Raw genomic sequence first — 20922 nt, 5'->3', positions numbered from 1 at the left:
CACTAAAAAGTAGTACAAGGCAAGCAGGGTCGAACCACAAAGACACGGGACAAAAGTCTATACCTTTTTGCACAAGGTACTTTGGTCACAAAGGGGGGTTTGTTTGCAAAAGTAAATAACTAAATAACAATCTACTTTAAAAAAAAACATGCACAAAATGAAATAGATTTGTAAACAAATTGATTGAATAGTTCTAATTCTAGTTCTCAATGTTGTTGTTCAACTTGATTATGACTTGATGTAATTCAAGATTGCTATTCTATGTTGGTACTGAAAGATATTAACACGCTCTAATAACTCTCGCTTGCCAAATTATCTAACCAAAACACGCTCTTTGATTAGACCTAGCTTTACTAATTCAACCTAAACACGCTCTTAGATTGTATTGAAAAACTGCATTAAGTTTTGTACAAGCTTCCCAACAATGTTCATTTCTTCTCATACGCTCGGAAGTGTGAAAACATGTGATATATGTTTTACAATAAGAAAACTTATTGTTTGTTACAAATTATTAACTCAATAGAACGATTAGGTGCCCTAAAAGTTAATTAACTTCACAAAAATTCAATTCATGAAAGTGGCCAATCAAACACAAATCAAATTCAAGGATTCTAGTTTAAACAAAAACATAATCACTAGAATATAATCACAAATCAAACATCAAATCATATGCTTCAAGTCAAGCAATCAACATTTTTTTGAACAAGAACTAGAAACTAGGGTTTCTTAGCCACACATGGCTAAGAACAAATCAAACAAGAAAAATGATGGAATTGGAATGTTTAATCCTTACAAAAGTAAAATCCAAATGTTTGCAATGATTAAGTCTTCTCAAAAGCTCCAAGAATTCTCCCAAAATTGGCCTAGATCGCCAGAAACTACTCCCAAAACCGTTCTCTCTTCAAAATGACGTCTCCTGCTCTTTTATTAAAGTTCACGTGACATGCCATGAGGCCATGCGTTTTTAGCATGGCCATGCCTTTTGCCCATGTGTTTTTTTTGGCATGTCCATTTGTCTTGACCATGTGTTTTTTGGCATGGCCCATGCTTTTTGCTAAAATTCCAAAGAGTCTTCATTGTTGGCTCCATCTTCATGTTTTCTGCCATAGAATGACCGGTTCATCTTCTCTTCATGTTCCAAAGCTCTACGCTCCAAGCATCCAAGCATCCATGCATCCAAGCTCCACGTTCCATGCTCCATAATGCCTGCAAAATAAATCAAAAATAGTGAAGTACCAGACATTCTTAATGAAATATGTAATTGCCCTAATAATCAACTAAATGCAAGAATTATGAGGTGGAATGCTATAAAAAGACGGAAATAATCATGCAAAATAGGTGCATAAAATGCACTTATCATTGGGGGATGCCAATGATCCTTTAAATAGGGTGAAAAACCCCGAGATTTAGGGTTTCATCTGCCAGCTCCTACTCGTCGAGTCCCATCTTGGACTCGGCGAGTAGGTCATTAAAATACGTGGACCAACCTGCTGCTACTCGACGAGTAGGGCAATCAACTCGTCGAGTAACCCTTGAAATCAAGAAACTCATACATTAAATCAATACCTGAGAATCGGAACGTTACATTGTCACTTACCGAAGGTAATGAAACTCCAGGATACCATGGAGGCTTTTTCATGTGATATTGTTTTTAATAGAAGAAAACTTTTTTGTATGTGGTATGTAGCATGGTATAACCATAAAGGTGTTTTTTTTTGTTTGTGTGGCCCAATAGCAAATTAAAACCACTAAAGTTCTATTTTTTTATGTTTCTCTGATTTTTTAGAGGTTCTAAATGTTTGAAACTAATTTCTTTTGTTAATTTTATTTTTCATTGTTTTTAAATGTGAAAATTTGAACACATGCAAACTAACTTTTGTCTATTAAACTGGTTTATATATATTCTCACTGTTTTTTTGAGGTTCTAAATACTTGAAAAATAGGAATTAATGGTTCTAAATTTGATTGTCCGTATTGACAAAGCTTCTCATCTGTCAAGGTTTTCTTTTCTATTTTATTAGGTATGATAATGGTCTTCAACAAGTAGAAATCAGTAGTTTGATTAAATGTATTTTTATGTTTCAGGTTGTAAGAGAGGGGTTGTATGATCACTAATGTTCGCTCAAAATTCCACCAAGCTTAGAGATATTGTAGGTCTCTTCTTTAATATGCCATATTTCTTTTCATGCGGAGCCATGTGTCCTTTTTTTAACTAAATGCTATATGGATAAATGGTCCATGCACTACTCTTTCTTTTATGCAAAATCTATGGGAAAGTTAATACAACATTTTGGATTCCAAAAAAATTTAACTAAATGTTATATGGATAAATGATATATTTTATCATAGAACCAATCTTAGGAAATTGTAATAATAACTTATGTGAGACTTAATTGACTTTGATTCCAAAATTAATTTCATTGAACCTTCCATTATTCATATATAATTTTTGAAAGGTTCACTAAGTTTTGAACTTTCCAATATTCATAAGTTTATTATATATATATATATATATATATATATATATATATATATATATATATATATATATATATATATATATATATATATATATATATATATATATATATATATACTAGCTGTTTACCGGCGCTAAGCGACGGATGCAAATAAAATTTCTCAGAAATTAGTTGTAGAGTCAGTAACAATAAAAATGAAGTGTTTTACTTGTTTACAAATGTGTATGAACACATGATTGATTGTATATTGTTATTCGTGCAACATTTTTATACAACACATTTGATGCATAAACTTTATTGTCGTTGAATTGTTCGTTAGACTTCACGAATATTTTTTTATTGATACGTGATATCCTTCTGGATAAAGTTGGAGATGCGAATAGTTAGTTTTGGAAATTATTTTCATTCGGAAACACGTTATATTTCAAGGAACATAAGTTACTTTTCGACGAATCGTTTCTTTTCGCTATCTATTTGTCATACGGAAATGTCCATTTTTATTTGTTGTTTTGAATTAAAAATAGAAGCATGTTGATGTTTTTTGTTTAAGCATAATAGTTAAATAATATATGAAAAAGGGAAGTACAAGCTTCAATAACATGAAAATACATCAAACCTAATTCGCTTACTGATGGGTGAATCCTCAAAGCTGCGACTCTGCTGCCCCAGACAGAGGTGCACAGAAGACCATATTACAAAAGAAAAAAATGAAAAGCATATCAGAATTTGTTTGTGAGAGTTGCACACGAAATTTCAATGTCTCCAAAAATATGTACCTTTTATGTGTACCTATCTTTAGCGATTCCATATGATGCTTTACCAGAGGATAGGGTGGATAGACTTCTACAACAAATTAGTTGCTCTTGAAATTGAGAATCCGCAACTTTAGAAATGAAATTTGCTTGTACGCACATATAAATAAACTAACAGATGGTTATACAAAACAAATACAATCGTTAATGAACCTGCATAAAAGATAACCCACGAACAGTAAAAACATATGAACAAAAAAATCGATTATTAGATGAATCGAACAGAAGATATATGGATTTACCTCCGACTGGTATAAAATTTTTGAGGAAAAGTCGCTTTCATCTGTTCTGTCGTCATAATTGTCTTCAATTTCTCCATATCATTTCTTTGTGGCACATTAAACTTTGCTGTGAAAAGTTTGGGTTTCGCATATAGCAGTGTTGGGTGATTGAAGGCGATACGAGGCTGGGTTTACTTCTTAGAGAGAGAGAGAGAGAGAGAGAGAGAGAGAGAGAGAGAGAGAGAGAGAGAGAAAGTAAACACGAACATCATAAATTAGGAAGGTGTTCACATTCACCTGAAAACATAGTTAACAAATTACTTAACTTGTTCATTATAACTCACGGAAGATTAAGCCAAGCACGATGACATTATGTCATTTCTGTGAACTCTGACGACTGAGCCGTCGTAAATAAAGATGACGCCTGCTAACCGGAGCCAAAACAAAATAGAGCACACAACAATTTAATTATACAGAATCAACATAACCCTTATAAACCCTAAGACTGATTGCCTAAATTTAATGAACAATTACCAATGCTAAGAAGAACCAGAAGAAAAGCGACCAAGTTACTATTCATGCGAAAACGATAATGCAAAAAAAAATCAATAAACACCACCAATTATACTCCACCGAAGATAATAAACGATAATGTTGTCTCATGGTCCCATTCACTTCCGTGCTCCTTCGAAGATCCTATGGTGTACCATTCGAGGTCAGGTGGCGATGATGGAGGCACTGAGACATTCAACAACGACGCCAAGAGAGAGACAGTAGAGATTTTCTTTGATTTGGTGAGTAGTGTTGTGTGTAGGAAGGAGATGGAAAGAATAGGGTTTTGATTTTCTGATGGTGGTTGTTGTGTGTAGAGAAAATTAGGTTAACATCTTCGATAAGGTAATACCGTGTATATGTGATTATAAGCTTAATATTATTGTACATGAGGTTATAGGTATTGTACCTCTTAATTTTCAAGAAACAAACAATATATTTAATAATATAGTAAAGATAAAGATATACTAATTTTGTCACGCGAACAGTTTTTGCATCTGACTCGTTTCGTTGTTTTTTTTTTTTAAAAAAAAAAATTCATTTATTTTATGTCTACTTTTTTTATTTATCCATTTATCCAATTATTTATTTCTATATAGTGGATTACAAGTGTGTCCTACGTGTTCTTCTCTTCCTCTACCCGGTTCCTGCTTCCAACACGGTGTCCTCCACCGTCTTTATTCCCCAATCACATTATTCCACCGTATCTTCTCTAAACCGCTTCGTGTCCTACATCTCTTCCACCTTCTCGATCTTCATCGTCTGCTTCCTTCATTTGCTTCAACTTCAGGAAGGTGTCGTTTCATCCTCCCGCTTCCGACCGCTACAGGTTTGGTTTATTGTATCTATAAGACTGTGCACATCTTTCCATCCTTCAACCGATTGTCTTCTGATTCTAAGTCTTATCCGCTTGAACAATGCTACTGGTTAATCTTCTCTGATTTCTTAACAGATATTAGATTTTTTATTGGTTTCATTGTATGTTTATTATTATGATAACGTATCCATTGACGTCTTGGTGGTTTGATCCCGAGGATTACTGAATTTGGGTCCAGTTTTTTTATGGGTAAGATTTATTTGACGGTTCCTATGGATTTTTTTGACGTTTTCTTCTCTAATGTCTTGATTTCGTTGGTGATTATTTTAATCGTGTCAATGGAAACGATGTTATTGATTGTTTTTACTTTATCATAAATCTGTTGATGATTTGGGCTGGATTGTTTTTTGTTAGGTGGATGAGAAAGATGCCCTAGCTTCACACAGCAGATGATTCTAAACCCATAACACTCAGTGTGTGATTGAGGTAAGTCATTGTTCAATAGAGGTGAAATTGATGGTCTATTTTACCCTACTGTGGAGTTTTGATCATGCCTACAACCTGTTTGATAAAATGTTTTAACTAATAAGGCTCGATTTTTTCCATATGTAAGTAGGTTCTTGATTTTCATTGCTATGAGATGTGAGGTAAGTTTGACATATTTCAGTTGATTATAGTATTCTATTAGATGCTCACCATTTTCCCTTTTTGATTTTTATACAGAATGATGAAACGTCACCATTCATTCATTTTGCTGGGTATGCTCTACATATTAAACTTTTATATTGGATTTTGCTTTATATCATTCTAAGACACTAATTTATAATACAACTGGGGGTCAGGTTTTTCATTACAAGAAGATCAATAGACATTGACCAGGAAGATTGTTGAAGTATTGTGTGGGTCAAGAAATCGAGCACGTCTACTGTTACCTTTAAGGTATATTACAACTCATAATTGAACAATAGATGATACCAGTTGTATGTACTGTTATTACATTAATTTCAAACACTACGAAAATCAAGAAATTGTTGTGTCTTATAATTTACCCTTTTTCAAAAAAAAAAAAAAAAAAAAAAGCAACCAAATTGTTATTTCTCATGTTTAAGTTGCATGTTTTTTTTTTGTCGTACGCCCAAACATAGGGTATGCTCTTTTCCTTTGTATGTTTTAGATTATGGTCGTGGTATAAAAAAATTTATCGGTTTTCATTAATAATTGGCTTTGTTTTTAGAAAATAGAAATAGACCTTTTAAAACTTAAAAAGAGTTAAGTAACTAAATGAGCACAAAGTTCAAAGTTTGATGATCTTTTAAAACTTAAAAAGAGTTAAGTGACCAAATGAGCACAAAACTAAAAGTTAAGTGACCAAAAATGACCTAAACCCTAATTCAAAAAACAATAATATTTTTAATTTTCAGTGGAAGTTTGTCTCGGTTGTGATATATGCTAGATTCTTGGATTTGAAATATAAGAAGGGTATTTTGGTCTTTTAGTAGAAGAGAAAGAAAGACATAGAATTCCTTCTACTAACCCTTCCACCAATCCGAGAAATTTATCAACCATGTAATTGGGTCCATATGGAAAGAAAGAAATCTTGAATTCCAATTCCCTTCTATTTGATCGTTGGGTAATATCTATAAACAAAAAAATGGAATACAACTGTTTACACCAACTATCTTAATGTTGAAATCCATCAAAAATGAAATTGAAGAAATCTCATATGATCTATCTGTTTTTCCCAATTCTTTGGTGTTTCCAATTCTTTGGGTAATATCTATAAACAAAAAAATGGAATACAACTGTTTACACCAACTATCTTAATGTTGAAATCCATCAAAAATGAAATTGAAGAAATCTCATATGATCTATCTGTTTTTCCCAATTCTTTGGTGTTTCCAATCCTGCAAAACGGGGTTCTTCCCTAGTTTGTACTAAATTTGAGATTTTAGAATACTTATACCCCTAATGGTAACATCAATTTTTACGTGTAATGTCCAAAGAAAAAAAGGACAAACATTGTATTAAACTTTAGTTGCTACTAAGTCGAAGGTTTTTATATGTATGGGTTTTGATTAAGAATTTGATTTATGTTTAACCGTAACAAATCCGTAAATCCATCGGACCGGACCAGAAAAAAAATCAGGACGAGACCGGGATCAAACCGGAAATGCCTATATCGGTTCCATTTTTTTGTGAAATTCGGGTTTCAGTTAAAACCCGGACCGAACCGGTGGTCCAATAGAAGATCTGGACTGGATCGGTTCAAAAGACTTTGACTTTTAATTGAAATTTATGGATCGGTTCAAAAGACTGACTTTTAATTGAAAGTTTTAATTGAAATTTATAGCTCATAGGATGCAACATATAGGGATCATATATTTGACAAGACATAGTTTTTGCCTCTCCCATACACAACAACACTAAAACAATTAATTTTGTTTCTTCCTTGGTGATCGACGACAACACACAAGATGAGTAAAATTGTTTTTGAGAGCTAAACCGGTCAAACCAAACCATGAAACACCTTTCACCCTTGGTATTTAAAAATTATTGTTTCATGTTCTGTTCACTAAATAAAATATAAATTATTGGTATTTTTGGATTTAGTATAATATTTTGGTAATATGAAGTTCAATCGATCTTTGTTTTTATAGTTAAGCGCTTAACTACAAAAACAAATTTAAGTAGTTAATGTCAAAACATAATTTAAGTAATTTTTTTTACAAAAAATACAAAGTGAAATATGATGGTGTCCATGTGTGACTTGTGCAATTTCTTTGAACTTCATAATTCTTCACTTCAAATTACAAATTAACGTATTCACACAGTGCAATTTCTTTGAACTTCATAATTCTTCACTTCAAATTACAAATTAACGTATATCAATGATTATTTTCGGTTGATATCTATTTTAAAAATTAATAACTTATATTGTTAGTTTATAATAAAATTATAAACTGTGTTTGGTACGTGGTTATTACATGTGTTATTATATATGAAGCCCAAAACAAATGGTCCAAACAAATATTTAGCCCAACAAATGATACAATTCGGGCCAAAAACCAAAACTCGGTAGGTGATCTGGAACCCGACCGGACCCAAATCGGAACCGACATATCCTAAACGGTCTGGTTTTCAATTAAAGTAATTCATGAATTTCAGGTTTCGAGTTTTCGTTCTTCGGGCCAGTTCGGTTCGGTTTTAGTCCATTGCTCATCCCTAATTAAAAGTGAAAACATACTTAAATTCCATGTATCAAATCATAATTAACTAAAAAAAAATACTTGATTCAATAACTATTTATAATGACCTATAATAGCAATGTAAATAGGTTACTATAGTAAATTAAATATTGCTATTTTTGATAAAAATAAAAGAGTTACAGTTGTTCTATTATCGGTAAATAGATGCAAGTATATTTTTCTTATGGTTAAGTGTGTTGTCTATATTGGTAAAATAAAGAAGGTTGTTTTATTTTATTAAAGTCTACATGGGTAATTAGGTTAGAACTAAAGCAGAAAGAAAACCATTTGAATGCTCATTGTAAGTTGACATTTCTGAAAAAACTATTTGTACCCGTCACTTGGCGCGGGTAATCGGTTAGTGTGTGTGTGCATATATATATATATATATATATATATATATATATATATATATATATATATATATATATATATATATATATATATGTTTTGGTTATTCTATTCAAACTAATTATTGTGTTATTGTATGCATAAATGTGAGCCAATCATTTTACTTATTTTAAGAAAATGATTAATACATGTTATTGAATTAAATATAATTGAAACATACCATCCAATTTAACTAGAAGGGTATTTTAGTCAATTAATATATATTTAATAAAGGAAATTTGCATATTTTAAAAGATCATAGATTCTATTAATTTTAAAAATCCGATTTTTACTAATTATAAGGTTTTTAATTCGGACATTCTGACAGAATATGTTGAGTATGTTCAAATTCTCGAACCAACAATTGAAAAATTAAAACAAAAATTACATTAATTCTTATAGAATACATGTAATAATTGTTAAAAATTACATTTATTGTTAAAGAATAAAACAAAAAAAACTTTCAAATCGGGAAAAAGCATCAAAATCTAACAAATACACTAATTCATTCTAGAAGAATAATGTTGCTAATAAACACTTTTAATTTTGTTGTCCGTTCTGCAAGCATCAACTTCTGTGAAAACATATTCAATTGTAGTTTAGAATCCAATAACGCATTAGCAAATGATAAATAAAAAACTATATTCCTTTGGAAAAATATGCGGACTTGTTAACTACACCAAAACCAATATCAAAAATTGTAGAACATGTATAATCAATGAGAAAATATCCATATTCCATTCCAACATAATTAGAATTCGTGTTTCCATTCCGATAGAATTTGAATTCGTGATTCTATTATGATAGAATTGAAATTGTATAAAATACACAAACCGATTTAATGCTTCTAAAACGTCAGAAGGGGCGAGATTAAGTTCATCAAGAACTATCCAATGACCATTTCTAACTGCTTTAACCAACACCCCTTCTTGGAAAACAAGTTTCCCACTTGCGTCAGTTATATAAGAACCCAAAAACTCAATCAGCCCTACGTCGAGTTCCTTTCATTGAATTTCCGATTTCCAGTAACTACAAGAAAAGGGATGGCCGCTGGTGGCGGTTTTCCGGATTTCGTTAGTGTGAGGTCCGTAGATGTCGGAGGTGTCGAGATGAGTGACGCCGGAGTTGATGGCGTGGTGGATGACTTTGATAACCTCTTCTTCAGGTTTGGAAAGTCCATAGCCTTGATGTCGAATTGAAGATATGAAGTTGCTATGGTCGGCCGATGATAAGGGTGTGAGGCCGATTTATGAAGGGGATAAATTTAGGGTTAAAAAAAAGTCAATACCATGATTATAGGAATTATTTTTGGAAGTTATTAATCATATTACTAAATTACCTTTATTTATTTAATTATTTAATTTTGATTGGCTCACATTTATGAATAGAATAACTAAATAATTACTTTAAATACATGAACCTCTCTCTCTCTCTCTCTATATATATATATATATATATATATATATATATATATATATATATATATATATATATATATATATATATATGCAATCTCAAACAAATAAATAGGTTGATTTTTTAATTCAATAAATATTATGTATTCTATTCATTTCAATTCGGGAACACAAAATAAAAAAGAAAAATTTACTTCCCCTTCATTTTTCTTTTTTCTGTCAATATTTTTCTTTGTTTTCTTTTATTGAATTTACTAAAAACCAAGAAACAAAACCTAAAACGTAAATGTTTTAACTTATGTTTACTTAAACAAATAAAATGTACTTATTAAATAATTTGGATAGAGTTAAGCCTCTCGTGTTCTATCTTCTAATATGCCTAAAGATAACGTGGCACATGGAGCAGATCTTAAAAAATCAATTATATTATTTTCTTGTTTGTTAAAAAAGTGCAACATGATTTGATATTAATAATTAAATAGATGTTGACTAATAACAAGTATTTAATATATATCTAAAGTTAACAAATTTTGTAAATTAAAATTTATTCTGTTAATGTATTGTAAAAATAGATACGTGAATGCAAAAAACTGAAACATTTTTTTAAGATGAAGCATTTTTGTTTATAAATATAGTGTTTCTATTGCTATATAATGAAGTTGGTTTAATGGTTTATAACAATTAAAATCATATACAAGTATACAACCATTATAAAAGTTATATAGTTCATTTATTCATGACATTATTTTTTTATCCATATTATAAATTAATACATCCCAACTGATAGCATGTTCCTCATGCATGACAACGAAACACGCGAAATATAAGAAAATCTTATGTTCCCCAACCATAAAACTCATTTTTTTTAAAGAAAATGAATATTCATCACTAATGTATGTCCATTCAAAACCCGTCTAGTTACACCAGGACTTAAAATTTGGAGTAAATTACACGAATGGTCCCTATGGTTTGGAGTAATTTGTACGTTTGGTCCCTAACTAAATTTTTTAACTCGGAAGGTCCCTACTATTTGTTTTTGTTACGCGCTTGGTCCCTACTATTTATTTTTGTTACACGTTTGATCCCTATCTTATGTAAAAAGACTATTATTTAAATAGGAAAAAATGGTGAGATAGGTAAGGTAAGGTAAAGGGGTGGGATTAGGGGCGTGTTTATTTAAATAAATCAAAAAATCAAGGGAAAAATAGACTTTTTAGGTAAGACAGGGACCAATCGTGTAACAAAAACACACAGTAGGGACCTTCCGAGTTAAAAAAATAAGTTAGGGACCAAACGCGCAAATTACCCTAAACCATAGGGACTATTCGTGTAATTTACTCTAACATTTGGCATGACGTGATAATCCAACAAATCAATAAAAAAATGGCACAAACGTAAAGTTCAATAAATAAAAACACCATAATATGTATAAGATGCCAATATAAGACAAAACTTCAAAAATGTTCCTGTATTTTTTGAAAATATCAAGTTTAATCCTTAAGTTCAAAAAACTTCACAGATGATCCATGTGGTTTCAAAAGTTTTAACAAATGGTCATTTTCGCTAATGCCGTTAGCTTTTGGCCGTTAAGTGAATCACATTTCTGTCTTTTCACTACCACATGGACCATTTATGAAGTTGTCTTTTTTTTTTTCTTTAAAAAGAAAAATAATAATTATTCAATATTCTCTCTCTCTCTCTCTGTGCATTCAAGAAAAAAACCCAGGTTTCTCTCATTATTATTGCTTGAATCCGAAATATTTGTTGCAAAATTTCATCATTTCAAAACACCAACATCGATGATCCAAACCACCCCTCTCTATCGTACCCCACTTTCTCTCTTTCTCCCTTCCTTCCCATGTTTTTCTTCTTCATCACTCATGACGTGCTAATCCTAACTATACAAATATATAAGAACATAAAATCCAGCTGAACAAATACCCAACTAAAACTAAACCCATATGGTTTGGATCATCGATTTAGACGAAAAGAGAGAAAAAGAAAACAAAACTGGAATCTCTATTACAATTCAACTAAACTACAATCTTCACAAAATAAAAAATCAATTTCATTCAATCTCCATTATAGAATCATCAAAATCAGTACACGTTTTAACATCACGATCCTTCATCTTCGTTCATCAGCTTCGATAATTCATCTTCTTCAAAGAAACAATTCGATCATTCATTTTTGTTTCATCATCAAACCCATTTCGAAAATCAAAATAAAAACAACAAGAACACTTGGAAATATCAAACCCTAATCTATCAGTTACCCCAATGATCGCTTCTGAAAACCCTAAATCCCTCATCTTCGATCTCAAAATAAACCATAAACCCTCTTTGAAAACTCTAAAGCCCCTTCACTAGACCTTACAAACTGAAAAAAGAATTACTCCAAGCTGTACACGATTACCAGGTTCTTGTGGTGATCGGAGATACGGGTTTCAGGAAGACAACTCAAGCGACTCAGTAGCTAGTAGAAGCAGGGTACACCATCAAGGTAAATTTGGTTGCACACAACCCTATCAAGTTTCCATGTCCGTCATCAAAAGAGTTGCACAAGAATCCAGGTGTCAATTGGGTGAAGTAGTCGGATACGTGATCTTAAGCTATCGTCGGTGGAGGGTTGGACAGAGGCGGAAGATGACTTGGTATGGTGTGATTGAGTTACTAGTAAGTATGTGTGTATGTGTGTGTGTGTGTGTGTGTGAGAGAGAGAGAGAGAGAGTGTGTGTGTGTGTGTGTGAGAGAGAGAGAGTTAATATTAAATAATTATTATTTTTCTTTCTAAAAAAAAATAAGACAACTTCATAAATGGTCCCTATGGTAGTGAAAAGACAGAAATGTCCTTCACTTAATGGCTAAAAGCTAACGACGTTAGCAAAAAGGACCATTTGTTAAAAGATTTGAAACCACAGGGACCATCTGTGAGGTATTTTGAACTTAGGGACTAAACTTGATATTTTCGAAAACCACATGGACCATTTTTGAAGTTTTGTCTTAATATAAAATATAAAAGACAAAACTGCACAAATGGTCCCTGTGGTTTGTCAAAAATTGCCATTTTGGTCCAAAAAAATTTGGACTAGCAATAGAGGTCCAAACTTTTTATTATTTTGCGAATTTGGTCCAATTTACTTGTAACGACCAAAACTTCAATAAAATTTAAACTTTTCAAAAACATCCCAATTCATTAAGTTATTACAAAAAGGTTTTCAATACATTTATTATTAGAGTATTCCCAGGTCCATTTCATAAAACATAAACACGAGGAGCGGTACGATCACGCCTTTGCCTTGCCACGGTCTCCTGAAGAACCTGAAAAACATTAAACCACAACTGTAAGCCCGAAAGCCTAGTGAGATACCCCCAAAATACCAACCACATATACCATACACATAACATGCTATATCATATCGAATCACAAAACAGCCATGCATATCGGGTCTACTGGGTGACTGGTCTGCCATGTCGGGCCTTCAGTCCACCTGGTCCACCCTCCGAGTCCAGTCATGTCCCTCGAGTCTGCAGTGTGGTTGGTCTGCCCGTACCGGGCCTTCAACCCACCTGGTCCACTCTCTGAGTCTACAGTATGACTGGTCCGCCCGCATTGGGCCTTCAGTCATCCTGGTCCACTCTCCGAGCCTCGGCATGTCTGGTCCGCCCTCGTGGGGCCTACAGCTTATCCGGACCGCTCGCTGGGCCTTCGGAACAACCGGTCCGCCCTGGGTATTTTGGCCTACAGCACAAAGCAGGACCCGCCTCAACCCAACTCCATCCCAACCATCCATGTGCACATAAACATACAATCATATAACAATTCATATTCAATCAAGCCGATCTACAGATCACGTAACACAACATACTTTAAGCAGGATATCGACCTAACCGATCACTAGCATAACATCATCCTATATACCAGGATACCGACCTTAACCAGGTCTCTAACGAATACCATCCTAACTACCAGGATGCAACATAGTAAAACAGCAACATAACCACAATACCCGGATTACAATCCGATAAAGGGCCGGCCTTGGTGCCTTAGACCCTGTTGATATAGTGAGGATAACTCACCTCGCAACTGCTGAATGAAAAGGATAAGATCACGCTACTGCAACCTCCGACCCGAACTCCACCACTATCAATACCCAAAAGACTGAATCCAATAAATACCAATAATTACCAAATTACCCCTGGAGGTCAACTGGTCAACCCTTGGTCAAAGTCTACCCCTGACTGACTCTACTCACCGAGTCCCCATACACAGAACCTCCTTCAATTCGCGACTTAACTCGCCGAGTCATCCCTTGACTCACCGAGTCACAGCCTTCCCAAAAGAAACTTGGACCCTACGACCAGATTCGCCGAGTCCAAGAACAGACTCGCCGAGTCTATGACTATCTTCAACCTACTCGCCGAGTTGTTCTTCCAACTCGCCGAGTTCCAGGCCATCTTCATCCGACTCGCCGAGTTCCAGTCTTTCTTCAAGCAACTCGCCAAGTCCACCCATGTGACTCGCCGAGTACCACCGGGTCTGAATCCATATAGAGGCTTTCCAAGCCATGCAGATGATCCAAACCATCCTAAGGCCATCATCACGTAAAGTGGTAATCTTTACGTGAATCCAAGAAGATCCAGGCATTATCACTCTAGGGTTTGGGTTTGGGACAAGATAGCTCCATCAATCTCTCAAATACAGGGACCTTTATGCATTCAAACCCCTTCTCCATTCCAGATCTGAGGTAGCAACCTCAGATCTAACCTCTAAACTCCAATACATCAAAAGATATGATCTCTAACACCTCCAAAAATGATGAATCTAGATAATAGCAGCTCAAACAATGAAATGACACCTCAAAAGGAAGCTCTAAGAGAAGATTAATCCGAATCCTTGCAAAGCCCTTTGATCCAAGTCCCTTCTCCTTCAAGATTTCTTCAACAAGCACTTCCCCAAGCTCCAAATGCACTCCAAACCTCCACAATCATGTATCTAGGGTTTCTGGATTTCAAGGGAGATCAAGGAGACTAGGAAGAGGGTATAATGTCCTTTAAATAGGGCTCATCCTCCGGATTTAGGGTTTTCTCCACTCAGCACCTACTCGCCGAGTCCATCTTTGGACTCGCCGAGTATGCCACTTAACACGCGATCAAAGTCGCGACCCTACTCGCCGAGTCCACCCATGGACTCGTCGAGTTGCCCTTATACAATTTCACTTTTAGCCCTCCAACTATACTCTTGATATTCCGGGATGTTACAATTCTCTCCCACTTAAATTAGGCTTCGTCCTCGAATCCTATGATAACTTGACTCTAGAAATTCTCTCGCATTACAACTCCTGGCATTAACCCAACCAGGCTCCTCAAAGCACAACCATGGAAACCATAAACTCACCTTCTCCTTGCTCGCGGTGTCCTTACCACCGTCACAAGCCGGCCACCGGCTTTACCCTCTGATAACCACACAAAACAACTGAGTACCACCCATGACGCAACGCTGCTCCAAATCACATCCATCACTCGACCCATATGAGCTATAAATAACTATGCACCACCGGATTCCCGATCCGGGTCCAACTCTATCCATTCCAAGTTGACAGAAAAACGCATTCTTCAGGGCAACTCCCATGAGTTTTCCTCTTGCAATCACATGCACGTGCTGAACTAGCTCTGCACCCTAGGGTTAGGAAAACTCATCCACTGACGACCCTCAAAACATCCCTCAGGATGAACCACTGCTACGCAATTCCTTCACCGAAATCAAGCTGGAAATCCAAAACTCCATCCTTGCATCCTTTACGAGCCTCTTGACTTTACACCCTAGGAATTTTCCTTCCGTGACCTCGGCAGACGTCCAAACCAGATGTGATTCCATACCACCGTCGCACACACTGTGCCATAACCATAATTGGAACACCCCAATCATAACTTCGCACTACTAATTCACTTCCGTGACTTACATTCCCTCTCGGAGCTACATTCCTTTCCCTTTTTTCCTTACCAAGGAGATCCACTTGGTAGTCTTGACACTACCACAAATGCCACGATGCTCACCCAATACTACACCGTTTCCTTATGGCATAACCGCCATCCCATGCATCATACATACTCCAGATCCACTCGCGAAGACTCTCAAGTCCACGCTCGACTTCCTATCATGATCAATATCCGGGGCCAAACCTTCTAACGCTAACATAACGCGACATACTCAAACCATTTCTCCGCACCGATCTAACAACCCATGCAGAGTCTTCAGCATGACTGGACCGCCTTACCCGGCCTTCAGCCAACTGGACCACTCTCGTAACCTTCAGCAGACATGGACCGCCCTCCAGGGCCTTCAGTCTACCTGGACCGTCCTCCGAGCCTTCGGCCTGACTAGTACGCCTACTGGCCTTCAGTCTATCCGGACCACTCAATTAGCAATCAACATTCCGAGTTACCTCTCCGGGAAATCCTCCCATTCATACTGTTCTAGCCCACTAGGGGTTCCGAACTCTATCTCCATCATACATACATGATCCCGGCCTGATCCCAGGCCCTTCACAATCAATGCCAGGTCTGTATCCCGCCCCGCACGCCTGCTACTCACCCATACCAGCCTGCTCTCGGCTGGAAGGATTACCGCCAAAACCTAAGCAGCTAAACAATCTCTCAAGCCTATCGATCATTCGGAGAATTTCCAATTCTCCCCCACTTAGGGCACTAACTACCAACCACTGGTAGCTATCACCTACCTCCCAAAATAACTTTGCACCACAACCCAACATATACACGCGAACTGATTCCCACTAGCACCAGCAACCTTCGCAAAAACACATTCCCACCCTGATCAACCCGCTCGAAAGGAACCCAATATTCAATTATCCACTCCTCAAACCGCAGATGCTACCCGACATTCAAACCAGTGCCGCATCCACTAATAACCCTCACAAAAGATATCCAGCGAAAACCCGAAACACTAACCCATAACCATACCCAACCCTCAAGGAACAACGGATACCAAAACGAAAAACCCATACAACACGACTGGCATAAAATAACACACCATAATAATCACAAGATAACGAGATATCAAAAAAGGAACATACTCGCAGCTCCATCCGGCACTGCTCTGACCTCCTCTGGTGAAAGCTGAAAAGCACGGCCCTGAGCCCTTGGGGGCTCCGCTCCACCCTGAGCTCCTCCTGTGATCCTCAAAGTGGCCGGTGTTGGAGCCTGCACCGGTCCTGCAACCACTACTAGAAAAATCCTGAATAACTACGGAAATTTGCTACGAAAGTAGAATCCGTAGCTATTTTGCTATGGAATATGCTACATAATGGCCATGCATAGCAATTTTACTACGAAATTTTCTACAAAATTACATTCCATAGCTAATAGTTGAATAACTACGGAATTTTGCTACAAAATCAAAATTCGTAGGTAGTTTGTAACGAAATTTGCTACAAAATCATAATCCATAGCTATTTCACTATAGAACTTACTACGAGTCAAAGTCTGCTGCTATTTTGCTACAAAATTTTCTATGAAATCATAATCCATAGTTATTTTACTACATAGTTTACTATAGAACTAAAGTCTGTAGTAATCTTGCTACAAATTTGCTATATAATCAAAATCCGTAGCTATTTCATTATGATTTTTTTGTACAGATCATAGTTTGTAATTATTTTTGCTATAGAGTTTGCCACAAAATTAAAATATGTAGCTATCTTGCTACCATAACTATTATTCTACAAAATTGGTCAATAAGAATTTTTAGTGTTTGGAAGCATCTTATGCAAAGTTTAGACTCCTTAAATGATCACAGATGGTCGGATGACCCGAACCCAACTAACACGAATGACTCGAACCCAACTAACCCGTAGGCTAACATATATTGTCAGGTTTTAAGCAATAAAAAACCTTAAATATTTACTATTTAGATATGGATAGTAATTTCATGAATTTTGTTTTCTTATTTTATTTTTTAACATTTTATTTAGTACTTGAAAAAAAAAGCCTCCTAATTACAATATACGTACGAAGACCAGGTATTAATTTAACATTAACATCGATCTATGGTTACAATTAGTTATCTACTGTTTTTCATCCTTGATCATTCTTTATTATTCTTCTTATAATTAGTAGATTATAGTTTTTAACATTTATGGCTTTACTACATTCATATCCAGGCATGAAATATTGTTATAATGATAAATTATTATCTTCATTTACACGTGAAAATTAGGATATTTGGGTTTTGGACACCTTAGCCCTCATATTATCTTATTATTCCTAGTGAAAATATGCATACAAAAGAAATTTGTCTCAATAATCATTTATTTTATTATTTGGCGTTTCTAACACTTTTACACGTAAATGTTAATTTAAATATAAGAGTTTAATTAAATTAAAGTGTTTAAATGATGCTTAAATAAATGCAAAGGGTTAAATTTATAATACTCAAACTAGAATGTAATTTAAAATAATTAAACCAAATCATTTGACAAATTATAAAGTAGAGGGGGTAAATTGTCATTTTGGAAAGCATCTATTGTGTGACAGAAATATGTAATGTGGTGATATGTTACAAGCATCAACAGTCCAGGGGCCAAACTTGAACATTGGGTTTATCACACCCCCATGCGGTTGCAACCCTACGCAACCGCAAAACCTTCAAGCCCCTTGCTTATTTCGGCCCAAAGAAGCTCCCACCTACTAGTGAACACCTTTGTAACCGTCCATAGAACCCTAGATACGAGATAGACAGGGATAGAGAGAGAGACAATCATCCGGAGATCAGATAAAGAACGAAAACGTGTTTGCTTCTATTATTTTTTTCCTGCTATGCAGTCATACCAGGTGAGTATTTATATTGCCTACTATTTCTTATGAAGATTTTAATGATTCTATTCTTGCTGAAATCGATGAGTTATGTGAGTATGAGACAAAGTCCAAGCTAGTAATTAAGGAGTCTAGTTATATCATTAATTCAAGTGAAGAAATCACATTCTGAAAAGAATTGTGGACTTAATACTGATTTGAGTCCTTTTGGTTTAGAGAACTTCCAAAATGATAATATTTTGGATGAAAGTTTTAAGACTTTTAAAATTGAAGGCATGCCTACAGTGTATGCAAAGTATATGCAGTCTTTAAATGATTGAAACGTGAAGCAGCCTCGGGCAACAATATGGTACCTTTAATGCTTGTTGCGAGTCCCCGAAGTGGTTAATTAGGTTGTAAGTGTGTTATTTCACTATTTACATCTTTTTTTAGACCTTTCTTATATCTTATTCGCTTTCTTTCTAATTTCAGATCCACCATTATGAGTATTTTAATGCTCCTGCACAAGGTACTGACTTTTCTTTGCCATTATGATTGAGAGCTACAGGTTTTTGTATTTTTGTTTTGACCATAAAAAAACAAATTAATTTAGGGAACTGAAGCATCTAACATATTGGCTATATGACACACACCCCAACAACAAAGGAACTCATGATCATACCTACCATTCATTCTCATTTCAACACTTTCACTTGTTGATAAGTATGTAAATTTGTCTCATTTATAGGTTAATTCGTACACCCATGTTTTTGGTGTATGCTCGGGGACAATAAAGAGAGGCTGTCATTGAAGCTGTGTATCACTTAGAGATTGGAATGAACATACAGATTTTAGAGATTGGTGACAAATTTGTGAAGTAGTCCTAGGGAAGTGCCGATGGCATATCACCAAGAACCTGCTCCAGCAGCCTCATTTTGCTCTCGGAAACCTCAAAACAACCATGTGTTCCCTCAGGATGATGTCGAGAAGACGAGAACATGTAAGAGCTCATGGGACATGTTCCTCACATTTTTCTTGTTATTTCGAACCATATTTTGGCAGCCTCTAGCTGATTTCAAAACTATAGAAGAACAACCGATCAACTTGAACAATGATAGAAGAATGACCAATGATATACGAATCATGATTAACAAGTGATATAATTTTTTATTGATTGGTTGTAGCTAAATTTGACAATCAAATTTATTTGATTTATGATTTGATGAAATTAGGATAACATTGGATGATACACTAACTTTATTAAGAATTTATGTAATTTCTTTTATTGTTTACAACATTTTGGTAATATTGATTGATTTTATTAAAAATCTAACTTGGAATATTTTTTTTGTCAATTTTATATGTATTTATTTTTTATAGAATTAATCTTTCCATCACTTTTTGCTACTAAATTGGTCTCTTGGTCTCTTGTTCTCTGGCTAACTTACTACGAATATTTTTATGTAGTTAAATTGTTGTGTATTTTGCTTTGGAATCACTGCAATCACATATTTTTACAATGAAAATAAACGTAGTTAATTTCCTACGAAAAATTTGCAACATAAGTGGACTGTATTTATTTTTCTTCAAAAAATTTTCTACGATATTGCTAGTACTAAATTTGCTATAAAATATTTGCTACGACATTACTTGTAGTGGTTTTGCTATGAAAATTAGCAACACAAATAGTTTGTAGTTAACTCGCTATGGATTTTCTATGGATTAGGTCGTGGTTAATTTGCTATGGATTTGATACGACAAAATTTCATAGGTAATTTGCTATAGCGTTGCTACAAATGTAGTCCATAGCAGTTTTGCTACAGAATAAATCTGTTGCAAATTCCGTAGCAAAAGTGCTACGGATTTCGTAACGACCCTTTAGCAACGAAGAATTTTACTACAGAGTGGTTCCGTAGGAAATTCCGTCTCTATTCATGTTTAGCTATGGAATATCATGTTCTAGCTACAAAATTTTTCCGTAGGTATTTCAACTTTTTCTTGTAGTGAACAAGCTGTGGGCAGTTGACCCTCAAGTCCCAACCCGATGACAATGATAACAGATCCTCAAATTCCGAACCGGCACTGAGTGCCGACAATTCCTCGCATAGTGCCCCTCCTTTCCGCACTTGTGGCACGCACCACCGGACCGACAAACTCTGGTGTGATCCTTCCCACACTTC

At 35.0% G+C, this 20922-nt stretch overlaps 1 long non-coding RNA gene across 1 annotated transcript; it reads left to right on the top strand.

Annotated features, from left to right (window-relative positions):
- Positions 1-4673: 4673 nt before the first annotated feature.
- LOC145045400 (uncharacterized) lies at positions 4674-5926 on the top strand. Its single transcript, XR_013681815.1, has 3 exons — positions 4674-5131; positions 5297-5640; positions 5725-5926. It is a non-coding gene; the product is annotated as an uncharacterized LOC145045400 (long non-coding RNA).
- The last annotated feature ends 14996 nt before the right edge of the window (positions 5927-20922 follow it).

The sequence above is a fragment of the Lactuca saligna genome, chromosome 5 (genome assembly GCF_052625555.1).
Source record: "Lactuca saligna cultivar CGN05327 chromosome 5, ASM5262555v1, whole genome shotgun sequence".
In the NCBI taxonomy this organism is placed as follows: Eukaryota; Viridiplantae; Streptophyta; class Magnoliopsida; order Asterales; family Asteraceae; genus Lactuca; species Lactuca saligna.
This window is presented reverse-complemented; position numbering and strand designations above follow the sequence as displayed.